The sequence below is a fragment of the Chlamydotis macqueenii genome, chromosome Z (genome assembly GCF_036417535.1).
Source record: "Chlamydotis macqueenii isolate bChlMac1 chromosome Z, bChlMac1.mat, whole genome shotgun sequence".
Classification (NCBI taxonomy): Eukaryota; Metazoa; Chordata; class Aves; order Otidiformes; family Otididae; genus Chlamydotis; species Chlamydotis macqueenii.
In genome coordinates, this window is record NC_141593.1 from 78,535,521 (window position 1) to 78,555,869 (window position 20,349).

A 20,349-nucleotide genomic window follows, 5' to 3' on the forward strand; every position below is an offset into this window, starting at 1 on the left:
ATTTGGAGACTCAATCTGCAATAGGAAATAGAAACTACTTAAAGGAGAAATTAGTGCTCCTGGCTAGGTTGGAAGTGTAATCAAAGCTGTTCTAAATCCAGCTGCAGTATTTATGCACTTAAAATTACATGATTTTTTTTTTTTAAATATCAGATGCTGGTGTTTGTTTTTTGTTTTTTGTTTTTGTTTTTTTTTTTTTTTATGAAGGGAAATCCCTTGGGGTTTTTTTTAACTGTGGAACGAGATTTCTTTTTACTTTCGTGGGCTCGAAGAAAAGCAACAAAACCAAACTCCCCTGGCATTCACACCACAATAGGGAGGGTGGTTATTGTTCTTTTATGTACGTTGACTGTAAATATTTAGCCTATTGAATCCTCAGACAAGGCTTGGATTGCACAGATCAATCCACGCACTGGCTGAGAACGCGCCTGTTTTAGGACAATGTTTATCGTTTTGGTCGCTTATCTGCTTTGGTTTTACAGATTTACGAGAGAGAGAACAGCGAATAATAATAATAAAAAAAAAAGAGTTATAGGCTAGAAGCTTCGCATTTTATGTTAAGGACGACAAAGTTCCTCTTCTATAAATCCCAATTAGTTAAATCATCGCGTTATTCACTCACAGTGATCGGATACCTTTAAAATCCAATAAATAACTATCTATGTGTTTTAACTATTCCTGTTTATGACCCAAGAGGTTAAAAGCCTTTGACTGGCATTTGACTTCTGACCTCATATAAATGTTATCTTATCAGTTCCTGCTTGTTAACTTGTATTGAGTGCTTGTCCCTGATGGCTTTTACATAAAGGGGGTTTTATTATATTTCCTATTGAAACTGAACCATTTGCTTTGTTCTTCGTCTGTAGTCTCAGCCCACATAGTAACCTTGTAACCTGACGATTTTTGCTGAATGGACTAAAATCCAAACTATTTACAGTTTATATAAAGCCCTGTTTTTCTCTAAACTCGCTGGATTGAATTTACTGTTTTGTAATATAGATTGGTCCTTTTTTCATTAAGCCTCTGGTCCGACGTTGAGCGTTCTCTTTATTTTATTGCCATCGTTTTTAATAATTGTAGATTTCGGCCAAGAGGAGAGGAGTTATTACGATTATACAAAGACATTTTTTTTCCCCCCTAGATTTGAGAAGCCTCCCTGAAGAAAGCCTAAAGATGTTTTAAATACTCATATATATCTTTCACATCGTATTTTCTCAACTGCTAAAACGATGTATTTCTCGCATACGTCTACCCGCCTTTCCTCTTGAAGAGGTCTCAATTTTGTCTTACACATCCGCCTGTACCTTCGTGTCCTTCTCAGGCACCCAAACTTGCAGATATTGGTACGATGACTCACGACTGCAGTAGGTGTTGCCCCAGACAAACATGCATAACGTTCTGCTGTGTTTGCGTAAACCTAACTGCGTTTAATACGTTTCACTTCCGCTTGCATACGCGGTAGGAGAGCGCAACTCTATTTCCTCCAGCCGATTTGCCAAAGAACATTTTCCATTAATTTTCCTGTAGAAATTGGACTATAATCACAAAGGAAGAATGAAAAGGCAGCCATCTTGTGTGTCAGATTGCATGTTTCCTCCTTGGTCGCAGTCTTTTTTTTTTTTTTTTTTTTTTTTTCTGTCTTATTGCCTTTCACACTAATTAGCCTCGAAGATGGTACCTGATAGGCAAAAAGGTATTTTCATCATCCCGTATCCTACAGAAAAGTTACATTCCCCTTTGGCACTTCAGGCAATTGCTGTCTAGTGGTTACAAGGAATCTACATCTGCCTTTACATTTACTCATACATATGAATGAAACATAATTTTTGCATTCTATGGCGCTTTGTGGAAATCTATTTACAAAAAAAAGCAAATACGTAAGGAAAATACTATTCTTGCGAACGAGATTAATTTGTCTGCAAATTAAGGTGCAGGTATACCATTCAGGAGTGTTAAAATAGGAAATCTTCTGGAAGCTCCCTCTCCCAGATTAACTTCATTTTGGCTAATATTGCTGATATTTATTGAAAGACCTATTTACAGTTTTAGTCGTTCACATTGTCTCTGCGAAAAGTTTAAGAGCTTTGGTTCCTTTTACCGTCGAGTCTATTTCAATATTTCGATCGAATTTCAGGGAAAAAAAAGTATTTAATGCAATTCTTAACTTTGTACTTTAAGTATTGTATAGTTTAAAGATACCGGCTCAAAAATAAAATGTCCCTAAAAAATAAATCTGCTTATTGTAACTTAATAATTTTGCCAACGAGCGTTATTCTTGTTATAGCTTTTTTACAAGAAGGAAACCTAAATTCTGAAGTTCAAAACTCTGCCACCAAAAACGTGAGAATAAAGGTGTGAAGCTATTTGTCAATGAAATAAATGCCGTCAGCAACACCGTCATTAACATGCAGACTGTTCGGTGGAGGATTAGCTGTTACAGACGTTATTGATTACACCACTATTGGCGATTTACTAACAAACTTTCAACAGTGGCTTGGACGCAGCGGGTTTTCATTTGTTTGAAAACTTGCTGGGAAAATGGAAAAATTTCCCCCCTTAAAAAAGAAAAAAAAAAGAAGACTCGAAGTGCAAAATGAAATAGCAACACTAATTAGTGCCTGTTTCATCAGCTCTTTGTAAATGCAAAGCGCGTTGGAGGTGCTAAGTGTTATTAATAACTCTGAGGACGCAGAGAATTCGTGACTCTGGTGTTTCAGAATAATAACCGCCGTGCGTGCCTCAGCGAGCACACACGGAAAAAAAAAAAAAAAAAGGAAACTAAATGCTGCTTAGGAGGAAAACAATTATCACCTCTTCCCCCCGCCCCGAAATAAAGCACCATCCAGCCTGTTTCAGCACAGAAAATGGGCAAAAGCCGTCATCTTTCCGCGCTGCGTTCATCAGGGCTCCCTGAACCTGCACGTGAAACTCCTCCTTTAACCAAAATTAGCCCCGAAAAAAACCCTCGCGTGTGCGCGTCAGCCTTGGCCGGGGGAGTGGGTGCCAGGGGAAGGGGACAATATTTTTATTTCCAGTGCTAGCAAACTAGGTACCTGTCGTATTTTTGTGATAATCGCTGGATGAGGGGGGCTCCGGGGGGGCTTCCTTCTCCCCCCCGCCCCGGATAGGAGCAGATCGCATCCTCTGACAGATTGATTTCCTTGCGTGTAAAGATAATTAACTCATCCTTCTCCTTCTAATGGCATTAGCGCCCATGCCCTGCAGAAGGGTTCGGGTCTTTGTGGCCGGACCCCCAGACCCCACTTTGCCTTGGGGCCTTTCAGACCGGGGGTGGGAGCAGCGGGCGGGGGACCGAGTTTTCGACTCTCGCAGGTCACTGTTTTGGAGCATTTGGGAGCATCTCTCCCAAACACCCCACGGCAAGGGGAAAGTCAAGTTCGGAGAAATCCTGATTTTCGTTTCGTAGCCAAAAAAACCCCAAACCAAAACAAAACAAAAACCCAAACCCTAAAAACCTAAATCCACACTAAGACACATTTGGGCTATTACGGCAGGGCAGCTTCCTTAAAAAAAATATTATTTCAACCACAAAGGCTTTCATTTAGGGCTCGCGATGCCGCGAGAAAAGGGCCCTGCTAGAAATTAGCAGCCTGTCCTGGTATTTGGAGAACAAGAGTGACAACTTATTGGAAGTTCTCAAGGAATCATTTATATTTCACACTCCAGCGGGCAGCTGATTTGAGGTTGTCTGTTAGCATAACAAAGGCTCTGAGCCTGTGAACTTCAGAAACCTTTCGACCTCTTAGCTGCTGGCATGAATAGCCCCCAGCCCTGCCTATAGAGATCTCCCAAAGCTCTCCTGTTCGTGGCTAAATTGTTAATCAGGGTAATTTAATATAGTTTTCAATATGCCCCATCTCTTATTGGGTAAGGTATTCACGGATCTCGCCCCGTTCCCGAAGGAAAAGTTCTCCTTTATTCAAGTGCAAGAGGGGCAGCTGCAGAATCCCAGAGACCCCCACCCCCCAACCTCCGCATCCCCCTCCTTGGGGTGGGAGATGACCCCCCTTAGCATGCTCAGCACCCCAAAAACCAACACCCCGGCTCATGGCGCCTCATTATTGTGCTCCTCACTCCAGCGCAGATGATGACCCCAACATTGAGCCCACACTTGATTCTTTAATGTTCTTGTTGTCATATTTACATATTTCCTCCTAGTCCTCATGTTTCTCAGTGGGCAGCACCTGGGTTTTTCTCCTCTCGGTGTGAGCTGCAGCTCAGCCAGCTCCTTCAAGACGTTTTTGGGAAGAAATGGGGGGATTTATTTTCCTCTCTTGTTACTTGGAGTTTCCTCTCTTTCCTTTCCATTGCTCAGCCTGCAAAAAAAAAGTTGCTGGGACCAAAGTTTCTGCAGAAAAAAAAACTTAGAGAATGACAGGCCCCAACGTTTGAGTGCATAATAATTTTTTTTGTTTCTTTGCAGCATAACTTGGTATTTGGGTGATGGGCATAGATCATACTTCTGGCTACTGTTTGTCAGAATTGGCAAATGACGGGAAAGAAGTCCACGTTATCCATCTGCGATGTGAGCAACGTGGTCACGCGAGGACGCGGTCCAGGCGCTGCCAGATGTGGGACGGCGTGTGGACTCTCCATGTGCCACCCCAATAGCTACTGACGCATGTTGAGACCAACGTTCTCCAAGATATGGTTAGGTGTGCCCGAGTCCTATTTATATCTAAAGGTCCTGGAAAAAAATTTGTTTTTTAAACAAAAGGACAAAACACCATGAATGATAACATGCAACTGTGAAGACGATCAAATCAGAAACACATATTTTCTCTATTTTACTTTCCTAAAGCAGGGATTTTATATCTTTGCATTTTATTTGCATGTTTGACTTCTCTCATTGTATCTGTGGACAGCAGTGACACAGCCAATGTTCTTAATTCCTTTTTTTTTTTTTTTTTTTTTAGAGCTCCACATTTGTGGAGCTCTAAATCATATAGATTTCAGATTTTTCACAGGTTTTTAAAAAATACATAGAACAAGTCTTAATCAATGTAAGTTTGTGCTTCTAATATTTGTCAAATGCCTTTTGAAAGATCAAAAAATTGAAAAAAAAAGGTACTAATTTCAGAGAAATTTGGGAAGTAACCACTGGTTTCTCTTAACTGTGAGAAGGTAAAATGACAGCTTTTTTTTCATTACTTTTCGCTTATTAGTGCTTTATTTTTCTTCGTTAGACTTTTCCTTCATTCCAATCTATTATTCGTAGCTATCATTCAGCTTTCATGTCTCTGTACTTCTCTTAAATTTTCTTTGAGAGAATAATAAACCTGCCAGGGATGTCTTTGCTTAAGGCCCATTAAAAAAAAAAAAGTTTATTTTCACATGTATCCTCCCTCAATATTTTTAGATTCTTAATTAAAATAATTATATTTTGACTGAATGTCAAATTAATTCCATTCTGATTAAAAAATTAGATGGGTTTTGCTGTTGTGGTTTTTTTTTTTTTCCTTCCAGAAATTAAGGAAGGAGTTTTCTGCATATTGGGAGATATTTGCTTATGTTGTTTTTTTCGAAGCTGCCTCCACCTAATGGTACAGTTTGGGCCCATTGTATTGGAAAAAGGATGTATATTTGGGATGGTGTTTGACAGGGGGAATGAACGCAGACACCAGAACAATTATATTACAGTCCCATTGGGAATGCCAGCACCAAATTTAGCCAGACTGATGGGGCACTGTCTAGACGGTCCCTTTTGTGTATCAGCTGTTTTTTCCCTGCTTTATTGTCCGGCTTGAATATATGGCTGGAACCTGCATATGGAGCCCAAACATAACCATTCCTGCAGCCAAAGCTTTGCTGTAAAAAACAAACAAAACCCCCGCAAACCGAATGCATCCCGCAGCCCTGTCGGTGTCAGAACAGTTAGAAAAGCAAACAAACTCTGCTTCTTCTTTTTTTTTTTTCTTTTTTTTTCACCAAATCTGTAGCTTGGCACATGGATGCTTGCAGATAACTACTCTGTAATTAAAAAACGTGATTCAGTGGAATTATCACTCGACATCACAGGTGGATGTGTGGGAAATCCTGGCTGGGGCTCTGCAGCTTTCGGTGGGGAGGGAGCTGGGGGTGATTTCGGGGGGAGCGTTGTTTTAGAGAAGACACAGAGACTGAGGGTAAAAACGTTGCTCTCGTTTCATGTGCTCCACCTCTTCCCAAAAGGAGATGGAAAGTAAATAAAACAAGCAGGTACTGCGAAGAGGCAATTAGGAGCCACTACAGATGTAAATTACAGCCTTTCATTTTTGAAAAGGGCAAAGGATGAAAAGAAGGAATATTTATTAAATGTTTACACTGCAATTAGTAGCGCAGCCTGTTCAGCTTTTCACTGACTGAAGCTGATACTGGAGCTGGAATTAGGCTAAAGACTTGCAGGACCATTTTGTTTTTTCTTTTTTTTTTTTCTTTTTTCTTTTTTTTTTTTTTTGAAGGAGGAAGCATCAGAAACCTATGAGAAAGAAATTGCTACAGAGCTTAGCTTTGTCAATTAAAATGCATCTTGCCACTATGTCACAAGGGGATTTTTTGCCACTAATACCTAAAAGTCACCTCAGCCTGAAACAGCCACCTACAACTAAAAAAATAATTAAAAAAAAAATGTCCCTGTCAAGAGAATATGCTGAAGAAGTTTTAGGAACTGCACCACACACAGTCTGGGAAAATTATGTTGATTTTTCTATACCTGCATATTATTTTCTGAAAATGGCACTCTGCAGGTAGGCACGCCCCGCAGCGATTTTTCTTTGCCTGGGCAAGATGCCTGCTACCTCTCAGGCTGAGCAATAATGGCTCGTTTTTCACTCATCTTACCTCTCTGTGCTCATTGAGTTCTTTTGTTTGTTTTCTTTTGCTTTGGTTTTAAGTTGGAAGCTCATTGGGGAAATCTTTGGTTTTTTTTTTTTTTACATTTTAAAAATTCTAATCGAGTTGAGACTGAGGCGTTGATAATAATGGACCTCTTGATAACATGCTTAATTGCAAAATTCACTCTCTTCCTGCCAAGGACAGTTTTGCCGTGGTCCTTCCACTCCCTTTTACATCTCCTGCTTTTGGAGTGTACCTGTCCCTTGCAGATTTGCTTAAACTTGCCGTGTTCTTAAATTGCCCCATCCCTGGAAACATTCCAGGCCAGGTTGAATGGGGCTCTGAACAACCTGATCTGGTTGGAGATGGCCCTGCTCCTTGCAGAGGGGTTGGACTGGATGGCCTTCAAAGGTCCCTTCCCACCCAAACCATTCTCTGATTCTGTGATTCTATGATGGTGCTACTTCTAAAGCATCCCAGGAAGTCAGGTGTGATGGTTTTACAACCAGGAATCGCATGCCCTTCTGATCAGCTGTGAGGAAATCCTGCAGACATGTCACACCAAGGAATTGGTTCTGTCCTTTCTTGGCCTGGCTCGAGGAGGAGGAAAGGGGCAGAAATATTCAGGACAGCATCTTCTGTCCCTGGAGCGAAGGGCGTTCGCCCCACGGCGTTTCTCACTGTCTGCAGGTGGCCCTTCGCACGGCGGTTTTGGCCAAGGCCTTGCAGGGCTCAGGAGCTGTGTCGAACGGCTTGGGAGCGGGCGTATGGAAAGGGTGACTTCTCACCAAAAACATGGCCGTGAAGGGAGGTGGAGGGCTGGCAAGGAAAACACAGCAATGAGATCACTTTTGCAAATGGAGCACCAGCAGATTAAAGTAATCATCTTAATTGAAATTAGCCTATGAGACTAATAACCACCAACTTACGATCTCCTCTTACTATCACTGTGGCTCTGAGAGCAGCTATGCTGTTCCTATAAAGCACATAAACCCATCTCCCTGCTTGCTACCTCTTATCTCCTCCTTCTCCTTCCATTCCCCCAGCCTGACTGCAAAGACGATGTCTCTGAGGTTGAAAATAAAAGTATAAGAAAGTGGCTACATCTCAGCTGTGTGCACTGCTCTTGACCTGTGAATAAACATCTGCTTCTCTGGTTTTCCAGACCATGAAGCCCCAGCCCTCCCTGCTCCCTCAGGGTCTTACACGAAGTCTCCTGCTGTGGGCAAATTAGATTCTGACCTCAAAAGAAAAAAAAAAAAAAAAAAAAAGTTCGTTTCCAGGTTTTGGTGAACACAGAAGGTTGCACAAACCTGCAGAGTGATGCTTGTTCTTGGTTTGTCAGGCCAGTTAAATGGTTGTGGAGTTACCATTGCAATCACAAGACTCGGAGGCCGGAAGAAAAGACACTGGTTCAGGGTGACCGACAGCCACCTCCATGGATGCTGGGATGGGTACTGCTGGGCGCTACTGGTGCAGAGCCAGACCCTCCCTGCTAAATGGTTCAGCCTCTTCAGGGCAGAGTTAATCAAGCCGGACCCCTGGTCTGTCGTAATTCCATTTTTCCAATCACCCTGTTTGTTTAAGTCAGAATAAAACTATTTAAATCAGTTCATTGTAATCTTCAGTTATTTATAGAAAAAAAATTATCTGCATGTTTGTCAGCTACCTGCTGTGGGCACAGTGTTGCTGGAGGTTTTACTTTGGGGATTACAACACTATTTAAGTTTGTTTTCTTGTTTTCCACATCATGTTTTGATCTCCTACAGGAAATAACTTATTCTCTCTATCTCTTTCCTTCTCCTTAAGATAAAATGCCCACTTTTGGCTACAGTTATTTAAGAGAGTAGTGTAGTTTATCAGTTTGCTTGTTTGGGACTTGAATTTAATTTGTGTTTGGAGACCATATGGCAAAACCATTCCTTTTCTCCCTCTGTGGTGAAAGAAATTCAGGCGATTTTTATCTAAAGATCCTCCATCTAACACTGACTATTTGGGCCAGAATCTGGTCCTCATCGCACTAACATGAAGTTGGGTTATTTCTGTTAAAGCTGATAGAATTACATAACGGTAAAGATGGTACTAGTAAATTAAAATTTACAGTAGAGTGAAATACTTGCAATCCAAAATGACCAGGCCAGGTAATTCAGATCTGAATTTGACCTGTGCTGTCTCCTCCCTGTGCTGAGTTGAACTCAAATTGTCTCTTTGATGTGAGTAGTTGGCTACTACAACAGAGGACTATGAAAAAATACCATGTCTTTTGACAGGGGTCACAAACGGGTTGACGATCAGTCCCCAGTCATTACCAATTATTACCAATCTTTCTCCACAACAAAGACAGTGTTCGCTTTAGACTTTATATAAAAAAAAAAAATTATTGTATGTATAATGGGAACTTCTGCAGTCTAGAAACTAGGAACCATTCATTCAATTTTAGGCTTTTCTTGTTTAAAAGAACATTGGTCACCGCACCAACTGTGGAGTGCGTCACCTGCTTGTAGACTTTCAGCTGTGCGAAGAAGTATTTCCCCTTTGTACCTGTGACTGTGTTTAATTCTGTTAATTTTGTCTATAATATTAATATATTAATATTAATTAATATTAGCAATAGATATTTAAATAGGCATGTGTCTAAAATAGCAAAGAAAATTCAGTGACAATGAATTTGTCATAAAGAATTTCAGTTTTCAATTTCCTAGTTATTATGAATTCAAATGATAGTACCATTATAACTTCTTAGGAACCAAAGATGTATTCTAAACCCAAAAATGTAAAAAATATTATTTAGCCCATTTTTTTTCCCTTTTTTTTCCTTTTTTTTTTTGGTAAGTGTTGTTCTGCAGTTCTCTTGGAAACCACTAAAAAAGATATTTTCTCAGTTATGCATTCTGCACTGTTGAATATACTCCACTTTAAAAGACATCTATGAAACGCCAATTTCTTATGCCCTTTTAAAAAACAACTCACAAGAAGGAGAAAAAAAAACAGACCTGCAGAAAGCAGACACTGTCCAGGACAACAATCCTGAATTAGCAGAGAGATGAACGCGTTATTCAAGTCCTTCCTACAGCTCACGCATTTTTCTGCTTCTGACAGCGGCCATGGGAGCCTACATGGGTCTCGGAAAGAGGAATGTGGGTGGAAGGGAGCTGAGGCTGATTCAGTTCTTGCACCTGCCTTGCTTGGTGCCTTCAGGCAAAACATCTTCGACGCCTTATGAGAAGAAGTTTTTACACTTTTTTTTAAAGAAACTTTGCCTCCTCATTTTATTTTGGCCACCCTGCAGCACAAGGAAAATATAAATCCTCAAAACTGTTTGTTTGGGTTTTTTTTTTTCTACAATAAGAAATAATAAATATTCAAACAATTGAGTTTCTAATCCATTAGACCGCGGTTTGGTCTCCCTTCTTTGGACAATCTGAGAAAAAGAAGTGACCAATGAGTATTTTAAGGCTGGGGAAGCAGAAATTAATTTAAAATACATAATGCACATCTTCCCATAAATATACTTTTACACTGCTGTCAAGGTTTGCTCTAAACAGGTGAAGTCTCCACTTCAGGAAAGATCCCTGTTTCAGGAAGGATATTGAAGGACTTGCTTAACTTTAAGGGAGTCAGTGGGGCTGATGCCTCAGATAAAGCCCATGGGCAGGACATATTTACGTCATTGCTGTAGTGAAATTTGGCATTCCTAACCCCAAAACAGGGTGTTTTTTTTTTCTGATTTTCGCGGACAGCATGGGGCTTTTCAGAACTGGGTTCACAGCCACCAGCACATATCTGGGATATGTGTTTAACTGTCAGTTAAAAACAGTCCTCATTGAGGGGGAAGTCCCTTCCTTGCAAACTTCACAGTTTAATATGAGATACACGAGTTAACAGACAAACAGGTAAAACATGTTAAAAAAAAAACCATAAACAATAATTTAACATGTCCCTTTGATCACCTAACCTTCCTGCTAACTACAGATCCATGTCCTCCATGACTTGTTAAAAAAAATTCAAAACTCCACCACTCAAAAATGAGAAAATTCCCTCTTTCCCCCAGATGTGAGTGATGTCTGTGCATGCCAAAGAAATAGCAAAGGAATTTCTTCTGTGGCTTGCAGATTTTCCACATATCCAAAGATATAATGATTTTAGTATCTGCCTCCTTAACTGAGGATGAAAGTAGGAGTTTTATGTCTGTATAAAAGAGATTTTCCTAAAGGGATTCATCATGTGCTCCTAGCCTTTAAGAAGCACATGGTAAGACTCTCCAGGCAGCATATATTTGAATCCAGAAAAGTTAGGCTTGTACTTTTTGAGGGCTTCATCGCTCTTTCTACACCTGCTGTGTTTTGACTGATAATTATTTAGGGAACTTGACTCTAGAGGCAGAGGCTCTATGAATATATATATATAATTTATATATATATATATAAATATATGAAATATATGAAATATTTTAGCACTGTCTTAGACACTCTGAAAATAGGTTGGTTTTTTTTTTTTTTTTTGTGAGTGCATTGTGCCTATCCAGGATGCAGGATGCAGAGGGACGATGTAAACCTTTCCCCAATGCTCATCTGCAGGGAGCTGCCTTATCACAGCGGAGTCAGTTGTGTGTAATGTGACCACCCACTTTTACATGGATAAAATCTGTATTTGGGGCTGCATCATGTATACTGTGTATTTCAGAGAATATCCAGGGTCCTTCTGTCACTTATTTTATCCAACATTTTCTCTAGTAAGTATTAAAGAGGAGATACTCCTTCTTGTCCTTTGGCTTTCTACAGCCAGTTTTCACTCTGCGTCTTGCGCGATCCTCTTGATTTCTCCTTTCAGATCTGTTTGCCTTTCTGCACGAAATGGGGGTTTTTATTTCTTTATTCTATTCTTATTTTTGTTTTGCTTCTTCCTTCCCCTTCACAGCCCTTAGCATGCAACCCGCAGGTCCAGCGCGAAGGACAAAGGAGCTCTGGCGACTTGCATCTCCGTACAGCTTTCCAAAGCCGTGAGATCACATCTTAAAGAAAATTTCAGTTCAGAGCCTCAGATAAAGCAGAAATTTAAAATTCCAGTCTCGGCAAGAACAGCAAAATTATGTGAGAGCAAATAATTGTAAGAAAGACCACTGTACGTGTCTTGGGTTTGATTGAAAAAAAAAAGGTGCATGAAGTTTGATGCAAAAGTTGAGGCCACGAGAAACCACTGTGATTTTCCAGCTTTACTGGGTTACATTGCGTACGTTAAACCAGAAGTGTTTTAACTCCACTTAGGGAGTGGACAGCATCCTTCCATGCTGAGAATGACCACTTTGGAGTTCAGTAATTTGCACCTAGCTGGAGTGTCTCCCCAGGGAGCTGTATCACAGCCTAACCTTTTTCATTATTTTCATTTTTAGGTTTATCTCCGTACTTAGACAAACTGTAATTTCAAGTGTATGATTATATGGATCCTGCACATTGTAATCCACCTTTTTCCAAAAAAAAAACCCCATGTGATTTGCTTACCAAAAAAACACTCCATTGCGTCAGGGTCATAATTCAGCAACTATTCAAGCAAATGGCTGCTTGAAACTGGACTTGACTGTAATGGAGAGAAAACATGCTCAAAAAAATATGCTCAATGTCTGGCACTGCCAGCTGCTACTCTTCCTCTCTGCAAGCCATCTGATGGCCCAGCGGAAAAGTTAGTGTACAAATCTTCCCTGAGCATCCTCTTCCCTCTGCTTGCTGTTTTGTAGTCCTGGACATCACTTCAGCCCTCAGTAGTGTTCCATCATCTCCTCTCTGTCAGCCAAACTAGCTCACAAAGTTTCATCTCACAGCTCGCCATCCTCCTGGTTGCCCTCAACCAGTTGTCCACAGGGTTACAGAAGGCACCAGCTCAGTGAGACGACTCAAATAAACACACACAGAAACAAGTGCTTGGTTTTTTTAAGTTTTCTTTAACTTTGACTTTAAAGTGGATTTTTTTTTTGAGTTAAAATCTGCTAAAATAAAAAATAAACCCAGAAAATTATTATTTTTTTTTAATCTCCAAGCTGTTCCTCCTCACTCAGTCCCTCCTCTCCCAGTCTCCAGAGAGGCCAGAAGTGTTGGGGGGATTCTATAGATAAAATGCACCTTCATTTCCTTCTCTTCCTCAAATTTCCTTGTTGCATTTCTCCACTACCTTAACAAATGGGACAATTTAAAAAAAAAATAAAATAAAGTTTGTGGTTGAGGTAGAGAACACCAGCCGCATCAGTTCTGTTGTCTTTACTCTTGCTGGGAGGGCTCTTGCCGAAGGCGCATGTGGGCAGGGCGTACGGGGCATCATGCCACGCATGGGACTGGCGTGATCCCACGGCAGCCCCCTCCACCTCAAAAAACCTCACTAGCAAGAAGTTTGCTGAAAATGCAGGAAAAAAAAAAAGGAAGAAGTCTGCTGAAAAGTCACCCAGAAACTCCCTGTCCTCTCTGAGAGGGGTTTGCGCTGGATGGAATAGTGAGGATGACGGTGTCTGCCGGTGCTGCGGTTCCTGTGAATGAAAATTTGTGTAATGTTTGGTGCAACGCTGTGCGTAGGGGTGGGTTTCCTGTCATGAATAAGTGTGTTTCAGTACAGACGTGTAATGGAAGTCGAGCTGTCTACAACTGTCTCTACGTCTCTCAATTTCTCTCTTTCGCTGCTGGAGTATAATTTCACCTCTCTATTTACACTATTACAGTCTCAATTTTATGTCTGTTTTCTAAAAGCGCTTGAATTAGGCTATTTGACATTTCCTCATGCTAACGTGCTCTCATCCAGAGAGAATCCCGTTTTGGAGGAAATATTAATATTTCTGTGAAATAGGAGAACAGAGCAGGGGTGACAGGAAAACACACTAAATAGCAAGCAGCTTTCTTCAGGAGAAGCTTTAATCTGGCGATTACACTAGTCATCCCTGATGTCTGAACGAACAGAATTGCCATGATTAATGGTAATTAATTGTAGGACTGTTATTGCTTTATTTTTTGCCTTCCTGTAGGCTCTGTGGAAGATGCCACCTGAAGGCGTTGCACCCATCCAAGGTGCTTGCAGGTTACGGTGGGCTTATTTGGGATTTACAGCACTGGCCCTTATGCACACACATCCAGGAAATCTGTGTCTCCTTAGGAATAAAACAGGACCTTTGAGATAACTCCAGAATTGTCCTGAAGGGAGATGGTCCGCAGTAGCACTATATGCGTGGTAGGAAAAAAAAAAAAAGGATGGTGTGAAACTGGCAAATGGTGCTGCAAGGTTTTGTGTTAGCTGTGCTCCTTCCACTGCGTTTTTCTAGGTGATATCGTCTCCTGTGGCAAATGCTGCTTTAAATTCCCCTGTGAAGCCTGCAGAGGCAGAGACCCCACCACTTTGTGCAGGAGTCCCCCCTCCTTCCAACACCCTCCAAGTACGATGCCTGATACAGCAAGACCTCCCTAAATGCAGGATTCTGTCCAAACATGTAGGTTTGTTGTTTTTTTTTTTTTTAACTCACAAATTTAGAATTCCCAGACAGACGGTTTTACTGATTTAAAAATTATGAGGATGGATCATGATTATGGGATGAGCAATAGGCACAGAAGTCAGAGCTGCTGTCATGTATGGAACAGAGATGGTATGTTCTCCTACGATTTCAACTGATGACAGAATTACTTTGAGAATATTTATAGCTGGGCTAATTTCTTTTGAGCTCTTTATCACGTTCCTGGAGCACAATAGAAAGCTGATGAGATGAAACCGTTGAGCGGTGTTTTACCATGTGAGATCTAGGTTAAGTTAGAAAAAATGGAAACAAGTTGCCTTGTAGTAGTTTCGATTTATTTTTACAGCAGGTCTGGAATTAGTTTGAACTTGTCATTGCTTTGGCAGGGAAAATAAACATTAAATAAAAGCGAAGTCAATCACATTTCATCATTTGCATTTTTACCATTGAGTGTGTTTACTTGAATTATCATCTTGTAGCAGACATCTCTGCTTGGCTTTGATCTTGCACTACCAAAGGTATTTTACAAGAAAGAATCATTAAAACCCGCCCCCCCACAATTATGACAATTTCTGTAAAGCTCATCAAGTAATATAAGGTGCAGGCTTTTCATTTTAATTTTAATGTGCCATAGTGTAGAAGTAAAAAATAATGAAGTATTTTAAAGAATCCTTAGATTTCACTTCCTCCATAGTACAGCAGCAGGAGACGTGTGCTTAATGTGAAGGATGATGGCAGAACGGGCTAGATTTCCCATCTAGCAGGAAGATTTATAGGTTGGGTGAGATACCAAGTGACAAACCAACTGTGCAATTGAGCTGATAGGAATAAAACACTCTATGCAGCTTGTGAGCTGTTACTACACACTCTTGTGTAAATATGGTTTAGTTCATTGTTACCTCTTCAGATTATGTTTATATACACCTCCAAAGTACAATCTCTGCTTCCTTGTTCGAAATGCCAACGACTGAACCAGCTCTTTTTTTATTTCTATAGATATATTTTCTGTGTTGTCAGAGAACAGGGGAAAATAAGTCTCTCAGGTGACAGATAAGTGGGCCAGAGAAAGGAGTCCCACTAGCAAAACAAAAGCCTGCAAACATCAGCAAAACAAAATTTGCAGTCAGTTAATTAATTAATTGTCCAGTTTTGAATGCTTAGTTGTTTTTAATGGTTGTTGTGACACTGATGTGGCAGTGTGTGAGTACTTGAGAATGAACAGGTAATCCCCACCCTTTTTCCTCTCCTCTTATGAAATATTATAGTTTAGCGTAAAAGCAAAATAGATAACATTAAATTGTCCTTCATGTACTCATGGTTACAAGTGTACATATAATTTTTAATGTGTGTTAGTAGCAAAGATAGTCCCATTCTCCATCACAAATGCCACAAGAGCCTTTGACTGATGCTGTTGTGGAAGTTGCTCTCTCTAGCCGTTTTAAAGGCATTCAAGCACTGAACTGCTTTAAGAGAGGAAAGGTGGGGGTTTGATCCTTAAAATATAAAACATTCAATCCTTAAAATATAAAACATTCAATCATATTGGAAAATACAGGACTTTATAGATGGCTTTTAAATTTGCAACCCGTCAGATGCCAGCTTGGCCAACGGGACATCAGGGGTGGGGATCATTTGACCAAACATAGGCATAGTTCGCTGCAATAATTCTTCTCATGCAAAGGCAGGCATCCAAAATAGGCCATATGAATCACGCTTAGAAAGTGCCTGTTAACGACGAAGGCAGCCTGGGGTGACCGGCTCCTCCCTCGCCACAGATGTCTGGCACTGCCAAGGAGCTTGTCTTGGGTGACCAACTGTACCTGACTCTCTAGCATCCAAAGAGGGACTCATGTTTCTAAGCTCCAGCTAAAATCCAGAAGGGAGGCTGCCGCAGTAAACGGGAGGAAACTGGGATCTCCAGACTGCAATTTGCAATCTCCAAAATGAAGTGTTTCTCCAGCCACTGTGCCTGGGCAAGTTGGCTTGGAAAGACATCCCTCCTCAAATGCTTCCGTAGATCCATAAAACATAAAACATAAAATATTTTCATTGCATTATGGAAGTGGATTTCCACTCCAACTGAAAATATGATCTTTCTGGGCTTGGTTTTCTTTTCTTTTCTTTTTTTTTTTCTTGAATGGCTGCATTGTGTGTGATTACAATAACACATCTGCTCATAAAATGGGCGTGCAAGACTCTGCTGTGAAGAATCAAGGGTATGGGCACTTTTTCAAAGTGGCTGGTAATATATTGCTTGGAACCATCTGACAGATTGCTAATAGGGCACAGCTGTTTTACGTGTTCACGATTCCTCCAACCGCCCTCCACCATGGAGTGGGAGATACAGCATGTACAGCTAAAACATTGCCCGTTTGTTTGTTTCCAGCAGGGGGGAAAAAAAAAAAAAGCCCCAGATGATGCTTTTCAAGACAAACCCTGCAAATAACATTGTGTTTTCTCATAAAGATTGAAGATAGTTATATACACAGCTTCATGTGAAATGAGCATTTTTATTTCCTGCTGTCTTTTATCTTATAGTTTTGCAAAGGCCATGGAACGCATCCTCAGTTATAAGGACATGTGTAGCATCGCCCAGGCACTCATTTCCAAAGATGAACAAAACTGTAATTCTGCTGTTTTGCACAAATCAGATTTGCATATTGTTTCGCTCCTTAACTTTCAGAAATGGCTGTGAGCAAACCAGACAAAATTCCATTCTTCCCTCCTGTTTGTGTTCCTGAAGTCATTAAGGGTAATCCCACGCTGATGAGCACAGTCTAAATACCTAGATAAAGGAGAAATCTTTTGTTAATGTCTATGTAGCAATATACATTATCGTAAACACAGAATTCTCTTCCATGGGTGAGATACTTTAAATAACCTCTCTCTTAAAAGATCATTGATGATTGAGGTAGTGGCCTGGCTGTTTTTGTTCTGTGTTGTATGTGGAGTGTTTATAAAGAGCTGGATCAACAGCTTTGGAATGGAAGCTTTCTCGGTGAATGTAACAAAGGGTCATCCTGTTGATGTGCAGGACTAGTTTTTCTCACAGCAGGTTAACATCTGCTTTCCCACCATTTGGGAAGGAAGACTTGTGATGTTCTCTTCATTTAAGCATCTCAAAGAGTGTCAAAGCATCAGATAAAAGATCAAGTATTTTTTGACACCATTAAAATTGAATCAACAGAGCATTGAGAGGGATGTTTTTTTTCTTTGAGATGCACATTTTAATTATTTCTCCATCTAATGTGTGCTTTTAATATGTTAAGGAGTATCAGAAATATGATTTTTTAAAAATAAGAATATTTGAATATTTAGTTAATAAAGTAGTTCTTGGTGGAGGAAAATAGATTTCTGCTAGTTCCTCCATAAACACTGGCAGTCGAAGATGCCAAACAAGTACATTTTAATGATTCCAGTCATTTGTGCTGGTTAGTATTTTGGTGTTTACGCCCATTAAAATTAACAGCGGCATTTTTACCTGCAAACCTCTTTTCTTTTACATATGGTCGTGGCAATAGATGCATGTAGAGGAAAGCTCATATTGCGTGTAGATTTTGAAAACACGTATTGTGTGCAACTTTGCAACACATGTATGTTATGGGGTGCTGGAAATCCAGCTGTGCCTGGATTCTTCAGTTCTCTAGTACATTTTTGCCAGAACACAAGTGATATTACCCTGCTTTCTCTTTTTTTTTTTTCCCATCCAATTATTTGCATACTCAGGTGATCTTCCTGAGCTGTCTAACAGCAATCAGGTAGCTGGCAAAAAGATTTGTTTCCTCTGACTTTACCTGCCTTGAGGTGAGACATCCAATTTAAGCAAGCTGTTGAGCTGCTCGTGTATTATTCAGATGAAACGATTCCACCCACCTCTTTGGACTCTGACCTCTGGAGGTGCCTCTCTCCAACTGAGACTGCCTAACTCTTAAGCAACACAAATTAGTAGAGATTAATTCTAGCCTAAGGGTCTGGACTCCATCAACTGTGTCTGCAAAACTGTGCATGCAAATGATGTTTATGTGGCCAGGTAAGCAGTCCACTTATCTGGAATGAATAATAAAAGTTTAAGGAAGACCTAAGACTTGGAAACATCTGTGTCCATCTATAAACGTCCTACAAAAGTCCTGTGCTCAGGCCGATGGCCACAGCTGAGTGGAATATACAGAATAATTTCTTTATTTGTTGGGTATATTAATCTGTGTTGAGCTCATTGGTGTCAAACCCTGAGCTGGCATCTTTAAGTTTATTCAAGGTACCACTGTTCTGAACCCACTGCCCTCACTGGCATGAGGTAGTGCTCTCTTGTCTTGTGGCTTCACCAGTGATTTACAAAATGCAAGTTGACTGCAAAACCCTCTGATTTGGACTGCAAACAGGTGACATCTACTCTACATGGAGGTAACTGTCAAAAGGAAATCAAGGTTGTTGTTGCAGTGCTGAATTAAAATGATAAATGCTGTTAAATTTCCCAGCATTTTCACTTAATTTTTCCAGCTTTTTCACTCAGGGTTTTGGAAGATGGAGAGTTGGAAGATGCTGCCTCATCAGACCCAAACCTTTTCACAAGAGAGCACATGGAGTCTAACGGTGTCAGTATTCCCAACGGAGCTTCAGCTGGGTTAACTCAGCTACAGAGAAGCATAAAGAGCAGAAGAGCTGGCATCCCAAAGAAGTGCAAATTGACAAAACATTAGAGAATTAAGGACCAGGAAGAGAAAACTATTAAAACAGTAAGAATACATTGAATAGGTTCATGGTGGTAGGTTCAACACAGATTGATGGATATTATTTTTGATGGTGCACGGTTTTGCTAAGGAACTTCATACTGAGGAGTATTGGGTGTGCTAAAAATACATTTAAATCAAGGGGAAAAGTCATTGAGTGAAAAAAATTATAATTACATATGCGAGGATGCAACCTCTTGGTCAGGTTGTTCCTCAACCACAAGGTGCTGATAAAATGTTAATACAAATTGTCCAGTTCTTATCCTATTTCCTACATACCTGCTATTGGCCTTAATTGGAGACAGGATAGAAGGCCAGATGGACCTTGGATAAGACTCGGTAGAAGCTGTTTTCCTGTCCTTAAGGCACAAAGTTGGTGAAATTCACCTTGAGATACTAGACAGCTGGTTGAAACAATTTATCTGAGATCTTGGAGAAGGCAAGAAGAATGAAGATTGGTGACTCCTATGCAGTTCAAATATCAACATTCACCATTTCTCTAGAAAAACCATCAAAGTACCACAGAGGCTGTGGTTTCAGTGCAGGATCAAGCAGGAGACAAAAATTAGTTGCACAGAGGCAGAAACACAGTAGGGTAAGGAATCACATAAGCTACCTTTTTAATAGTCCTTTTAAAAGTTTATTAATGTTTCTGCTTTCTTCCCTCTAGTGAATTTGCCTTCCTTCACCACTCATCCTGCAGGATTTGTATTTTGAGTTCAAGGTAGACCACCCCTGCAGCTCCTTGAGGGGTGTATTAAAGAGAGAGCTTGAGAGCTTGTGGTTTTTTTTTTTTAATTACTGCAGTGGAAAATGAAGAAGAATGCTAAGAAATAATTAAAGAGTTATATTAATTGAAGATATTCAATAAAAAAGGAAAGAACTATCCTCTGCTTTTTTTTTCTTCCCTCTACTATTTAAGATCTCTGATTTGATTGGTAATCCATGATGGTGAAAAGATTGACACAAAACCACACTCCTTCCAGCAGCACAGTCAATTCCAATGTGGTTGGATATCTGTGATTTCTTGCTCTTCCAAGAATAATCAGGGCAAAGTTTGAATTCTGTATGTTGCATGCTGCGGTTTAGAAACTGAGATGAGCATTGTCCTTGAGTGGTGGGCACTGGAGTCCACATATTGACTTGCAAAGCTAGTTAGACCAGCCTGCTTTCTTTTAAGTAGATCAATATATTGAGTTTCCGAGTATACTCTTCTACAGTTGCTGTCAGAAGACAAAAACGTAAAGATCTAACTGGTGTGAGATGTAGTTAAACTGCAGTTCTGTACTGTTTAAACACATCTTGTTC